This window comes from Triticum aestivum, unplaced genomic scaffold (assembly GCF_018294505.1).
Source record: "Triticum aestivum cultivar Chinese Spring unplaced genomic scaffold, IWGSC CS RefSeq v2.1 scaffold99416, whole genome shotgun sequence".
Classification (NCBI taxonomy): Eukaryota; Viridiplantae; Streptophyta; class Magnoliopsida; order Poales; family Poaceae; genus Triticum; species Triticum aestivum.
The window spans coordinates 34918-42194 of record NW_025228520.1 but is presented as its reverse complement, the minus strand read 5'-3'; positions in this window follow the sequence as shown (position 1 = coordinate 42194).

The window sequence follows — 7277 nt, the reverse complement described above, 5'->3', positions numbered from 1 at the left end:
GTTCCTCATAATGTTCTGAGACATTTTCCAATTACACCAAGATTGCAGAGGTTGTTTCATTATGCTGAAACAAGAGAGGATGTATTGTGGCATTCTAGGAACCAGGAGTACAGAGATCAGAATGTAATGAGCCATCCATCTCATGGTAGTGAGTGGAAAAGCTTCAATGATAAACACAAAGAGTTTGCTGCTGACCCGAGAAACATTAGACTTGGCTTAGCTTCAGATGGATTTAACCCATTTGGCCACTAGAGCGCCACATATAGCATGTGGCCAATGCTTGTTATCCCTTACAACATGCCTCCAAATGTCTGCACCAAAGAATCAAACTAAATGATGGCCTTGCTCATCCCAGGTCCAAAAAGTCCTGGAAAGGATTTTGATTTGTTCATGGAGCCTCTTGTGGAGGAACTTCAACATCTATGGAAGGGTGTTCTCACTCGAGACCTATATAGTAGCCCACCAGCTGATTTCTTTCTGCGTGCTATTGTAATTTGGTGCATCCATGATTATTATCCGGCTTTGGGCACTATGTCAGGGCGAACGACACATGGTTACAATGCATGTGTTCACTGTACAGGAATCCGCTGTCATACGCAATACTTAGCAAGATCTATTACATTGGACACCGCCGTTCCTTGCCAAGGACAAGCCGCATCCTAGAAAATACCGAAGACATGTGTTCAATGCAAAGCATGAAAACTGTGATGCGCCAAAGAGGCTAACCGCCGATGAGTTGCAAGTGGAATTAGAGAAGGTCAGGCATATTACACCAGGAAACCATCCTGGTAATGGTAGCGGGAAAGGAAGCGTGGCACGGTAGAAGAGATATTATTGTTTACCCGCAGGTCCACTTTGTGGGACTTGGAGTATTGGAAAGATTTGGATCTGTAGCATAATCTTCATGTCATGCACATCGAGAAAAATATATGTGACAGCATTATCAGCACACTTCTTAACATTGAAGGCAAGACGAAAGATACCTTAAAATCTAGGATTGATTTGACACACCTGGGTATCAGAAAGGATTTGCAGGTGCAAGATGAAGGTAAACCACGGGATATGGCACCAGCTGTGTACGTCTTGGACAAGGTAAAAAGAAAAGAATTCTGCGAGGTCCTGTCACGTGTGAGATTCCCACATGGATTTGCTTCCAACCCTGAAAGGAGAGTCAGTGCAGATGGAAACAAGGTACAAGGGTTGAAAACTCATGATTGCCACGTCCTACTTGAAAGGGTTTTACCTGTTATCCTTAGAGGATTAGGCCGCCCTGACTTATACAGAGCAGTTGCAGAGTTGGGACAATTCTTCAGGGAACTCTGCAGTAGAAATATCAGGATAGATGCTTTGGAGCGTCTTAGAGACAAGATACCAACTATCCTATGCGACCTTGAGAAGATATATCCTCCAGCCTTCTTTGATGTGATGGTGCATTTGGCTGTTCATCTACCTGATGAGGCACTACTTAGAGGTCCAGTACAGTATGGCTGGATGTACCCTATTGAAAGGCGGCTAGGCACTTTCAAGGGCTATGTTAGGATCAGAGCTAGACCCGAGGGTTCCATTGCAGAGGCCTACATTGCTACAGAAGCGTTGACATTCTGCTCAAAATACATTGAAACAGCTGATCATCTTAGCAAAGAGGTGGGTGAAGACAATCCTGGGCTCAATGTTTTCGATTATTCTGTTCGAGTTACAGGGAAGAGTCGACAAGAGGACAAACCTAAAGATATGGAAAAAATGGTTTGGTATGTGTTGAATAACTGTCCTGAGATACTACCTTATATCAAGTAAGTGCAGTACTGCAGCTTATACATCGTAATCTACTAAACCTGCAGCACATTCTTATATATTTAGATGTTTGACGCGATCACTATGTTGTGCAGCATGTACAAAGAGGAGTTACTGCCGCAAAATCCAAGAAACATTGACAAACTGGTTATGGCAGGATTTGCGAAATGGTTCAAGAACCATGTAAGCTTTTGAAGTGCACTGTCAGTTTTTTTTAATATATTGAGTACATAAGATGATCAACTTGTCTATTTTCTAACCATAAGTTAAGAAGATGCGGGAGGATGGGCAGGCAGTTGATGATGCCCTTTACTCACTAGCAATGGGTCCTGATACTCGGGTAAGACATTATGAATCTTGCGTTGTTGGAGATGTGCGCTACAACACCCTTGCACGAGACGAAGGCAGGAAGACACAAAACAGTGCCATCATGAGCACAAATACGTATGGCAAAGAGACAACTGAAATGTATGCTAACATAATAGACATTGTTCAGTTGCAGTATATCTCCAGTTTTGGGGATCATCGGTGTGTGGTTCTGTTGTGCTGTCGTTGGTATAACCTGTTTTCCAGGATCGCAAAACCCAGAGCTGATGATTATTTCAAATCCATCAATGTCAAGGCGGCGTACCAGACCAACGAGCCTTTTATTTTGGCAAATCAAGCAACACAGATATTTTTCTTGGAAGACACATTTGCATGTAGCGATGACTGGAGAGTATTGCAAAGGTTTGAGCAGAGGAATTCGTTTAATGAAGTTGCACAACAAGATGATGCTTACACTGCTCCTGATGTACAAGATAACACAGATGTTCCTAATATCTTTGAGAACCATCACGTCAATGACGCCGGTGAAAAGATTGCCTGTCGTGCTGTGGACATACAAGAGTTGATCAAGAAGAAGCCAACGTTCGAGGACATTGAGGACGAAGAAGAATATGACACCATGGGGAATTACGATTCAGACTGATACACATGGCGAAGATGTTGACGCTGCTGCTGAGGATGATGATTACATTGCTTTTGTCATATTTGCCTGCCAGAAGACGTTTTTTTATCTACTATGTGAAATTGTGTTTGCTATGACAACCGAAACCTGATGAACATGTTGTTTAGTATTTTGCTGTGAGAACATCACTTGTTATGTGTGCTGATTTGTGTTTGGTGATTGTATGAAAACTAAAACATGATGACATTGTTGTTTAGTTGTACTCATATTTGGCTGTGAAACTTGAATTTGATGACATAGTTTGCTGTTGGACTGCAATTTGCTCGACGTCTTTGAATGAGAACAAAGCTGACCCGACAGGGCCTCTGCTATCTATTTATTTATATGAGCAAAAGAGGATACCCCCTGATTTCCGTTAATAGAAATCATTAGATGTTCACAACACTACACCCAGCCTGCTACACATGTTTCATTCATTACTAGTTTCAGCAAAGTGCTCATGTCGTAGCCACTGAATACATCACGAGTGCTACATACACTGCAAATAAAGAGACAATCATCCTACAGAGCACATCGATTTTTCCCATTATCTTCACAAGCTCTTTCATCTCCTCATTGCTATCAAGGCCGTTCAGCAGCTGTTGCTTGGCCATGATCAGAGGAACTGCGTCTTTAACCTTCTGCTCTGCATCTTCCTCTTCTGCCATTCCTTCAGTTACTTGTCCAACACCCCAACCTGCTGGTATTGGGGTTCCTCAGCTAACCAAATAATCAGCGTAGTTGCATTCCCCCACATCAGCAACTTCCCAGAAATACAAATCACACGAATCTTCCCTTTTCTGCACGAATCAAATTGGAAGATCATCAACCAAACTATCAAAAAAATCAGCAACTGAAAGCAGCAGAACAACACTTAAGCATATTATTACCCCATGATTTGGGCATTTATAGAAGACTCGGCTAGGGTTGCGGATTGTGGTTGAGACGCAATGGATGACTCTGCGTGATTTGCAGCAGTGGCACAACACCAACAGCAGCGGGTTGCGATGAGCAATCGGCTGCGGTGTGCATGCCGGTGGGGGTGTGATGAGACCCACAGGCGATGGTACGGGTGGCGACTTGGCGCATATCTGGTTGTTGCCTGCTCAAGAGCAGGTGGACGAGCAGCCAGCGGACATGGTTGCTGCGGCCAGAGCTTCTGATGCTAGGCAGAGTAAGTAGAGAAGAGGAGAAGCGGACGTTGGATATGCTAGTTTCATTACTTGCAGAGTAGCATAGCACCATATATAGTCATAGTCTAGGTTTGGATTTGAACCAGCTATAGGAGCACGTCTTTCTTTTTTCTAAAACTCGGCAACATCTCTTTACTGGTACACTAGCTTGTTCTGTACGCCTTCCCAAGTCTTTAATTTTCTTTCCCTTTTTTTGCGAGGAAGGAAGAAGGACAAAATTGAGAGTTCCTCAGACTCGAACCCAAGACCTCTCGGTTGAAAACCAAGGGTGCTAGTCACTTATGTGGCGAACGTTCCCTGTGAGGAGGACGGCAGACGAACGCATTTTCCTCGTAGTTTTCTTCCTATATATAAAAAAGTATGCTACTTGGTGTCCGCTTAGTAAAAAAATGATTGTGCCAACCTTGACCGTTCGATTGACATTCAATGTGTGTCGCGTTTCTTCAGTCTCTTCTTCCTCGAGCCGCCAAAGCCAAACCAGCGCCGGCGGGACCGCCTGCTCCCGCCTCCCACGGCTGGCTGTGATCTTCCCCGGCTCTTGTTCGTTCCCGTCCGAGGCCTCACCATCGTCCTCCGTGCTTGCCGCGGTGCCGCCCTCTGGTGTTGTCAACATGGTCAACAACCGAGAGGAATAAGGAGATGACTATACATGGTGAGGATGACAGTAGGGACCCAGCAGCACGCGTAGTAATTTTGTTTTTTCGGGACGGAGAAGGGTATCAACTGGGTTGTGCGGGACCCGTGGCCCGTCTAGCCCAGGCTTTTATTTCATATGTTTAGCACATGACCAGCCTAGTTTGTTTTTTTCCTTTCTGAAAAATGGCTAGCCAGCTATTTTGTTTTTTGCAGAATAACCAACATAGTCCTACTTGCTTTTCTATGCCCTGCTGGGCCGGAAATCTTTCAAGACGAGGAGGGATGCATTTTGCCCAGAAAATGGGCTATAAGTAATAATAAATGGGCTGTAAAATGAAAAATATACAACAAACAGGCAATTAGTTCCCAAATACTGTTTTCTTTCGGATTTTGATATTTTAAATTTCATTGTTTTTGTGTGGGTAAAATTTCATTGAATTTAAATTAAGGTATATTTAGATTTAAAATTAATTTGAATCCGGCTAGAAATTTCGGGATGTATGCTGTTTGGGACAGATTTGGAGGCTGATTTGTGGGTCTACTAGGTTGACGTGTACTTTGGCTTTGTCAACTTAGTCCACAAATGATTCTAGCAGCAGTGACCCTTGGATGTTAATCCAACGGCCGTGCTGCTTCTTCAATATCTGATCTTCTTGCTCCAGCCGCCCAAACCAGCTCCGATGGGACTGCCTGCCGCCTCCCATGGCCGGCTGTGCTGCCGCACAGGCCGCACCGCCCCACCCTACTTCATTGCTGGCCAGGCCATTCCTCTACTCACCCACACCTCCTGTTATTTTCCGGCGACGACAGCCGAACCAATAAACCCTCGTACTCTCCATCGCGTGGGCAACCATTGCCGAGTCTTCCCCGGCTCCGTGTCGTTCCCTTCCTAGGCCTCACCATCGTCCACCGCCATGGTGCTCTCGGCGCGGCCTGGTCAACATGGTAATGACATCCATCGGCCGTGGATTGTACGCGCAAAATAATGATTCCTCCACCTAACAGCTAGGACCCACCGGAAGGGCCTCTGTATTTCACAAAAAAACGTTCCCCCCACTGACATGTCGGACCCATCAGCTGTATCTTCGCACGCAAGGAAGTGCCTCCTTATTACGCACAAAAAAATGAATACCCACCCTGCTAGATGGGACCCACCATAGTGGGAGGATGACTTGTGGGCCAACTAAGTTGACGGGGACGGAGGGCTTTGTCAACTTAGTCAATATGAATGATTCTAGCTCTAGTGACCGTACGATGTCCATCCAACGGCCATAGTGCTTCTTCAACCTCTGGTCTTCTTGCTCCAGCCACCCAAAGCAGCGCCGGTCGTGCCGCATGCTCCTGCCTCTCGTGGCCGGCTGTGATGCCGTGAAGGCCTCACCGCCCCCTACTACTCCCACTGCTAGCCCAGGGTATCCCTCTACTCACCCACACCCCCTGTTATTCTGCGGCGACGGCAGCCTCACGCCGCAGCCGAGCCAGTGAACCCTCGTACTCCTCTCCGCGCGGGCTACAACTGCTGTGTGTTCCCCGGCTCTGCGTCGTCCCCTTCCTAGGCCTCGCCTCATCCAGACCACGGCCTTGGTGCTCTCGGCACGGCGTGGTCAACATGGTCAACGACCGACTTCCATCGGAAGAGTACTGTACGTGGAGAGGCTGACAGCTGGGTCCAGGCGGCCGCAAGAAAGTGCCTCCTTATTACGCGCAAAATAATTATTCCTCCACCTAACAGCAGGGACCCACCAGACGGGCCACCTTATTTCGCGAAAAAAACGTTTCCCCCCTGACTGCTGGGACCCACCGGACGGGCCAGCGTATTTCGCGAAAAAAACGTTCCCCGCGCTGTCAGCTCGGACCCACCGGAAGTGCCTCCTTATTACGCACAAAAAAATGAATACTTCCCTTGCTAGCTGGGACCCACCATGGTGGGAGGCTGACTTGTGGGCCTACTAAGTTGACTGGGACGGGGGCCTTTGTCAACTTTAATCAATATGAATGATTCTAGCTCCAGTGACCGTACGATGTCCATCCAACGGCGGTAGTGCTTCTTCAACCTCTGGTCTTCTTGCTCCAGCCGCCCAAAGTAGCGCCAGTCGTGCCGCATGCTCCTGCCTTCCGTGGCCGGCTGTGCTACCACGAAGGCCTCACCGCCCCCTACTATTCCCACCGCTGGCCAGGCCCTGCGGCGACGGCAGCCTCACACCGCAGCCGAACCAGTGAACCCTCGTACTCCTCTCCGCGCGGGCTTTCACTGTCGCGTCTTCCCCGGCTCCCCGTCGTCCCCTTCCTAGGCCTCGCCGTCGTCCACCGCCCTGGTGCTCTCGGCGCAGCCCGGTCAACATGGTCAAGGAACGACTTCCATCGGACGTAGATTGTACATGGAGAGGCTGACAGCCGGGTCCACAGCCGCAGCAAGGAAGTGCCTCCTTATTACGCGGAAAATAGTGATTCCTCCACCTGACAGCTGGGACCCACCGGACGGGCCGTTGTATTTCGCAAAAAAAAACGTTTCCCCCTGACTGCTGGGACCCACCAGCTACATCTTCACACGCAAGGAAGTGCGTCCGGGCAAAAAAACAAAACGATTCGCCCCCCTGACTGCTGGGACCCACCAGCGACACCTTCGCACGCAAGGAAGTGCGTCCGAGCAAAAAAAAGATTCGCCTCCC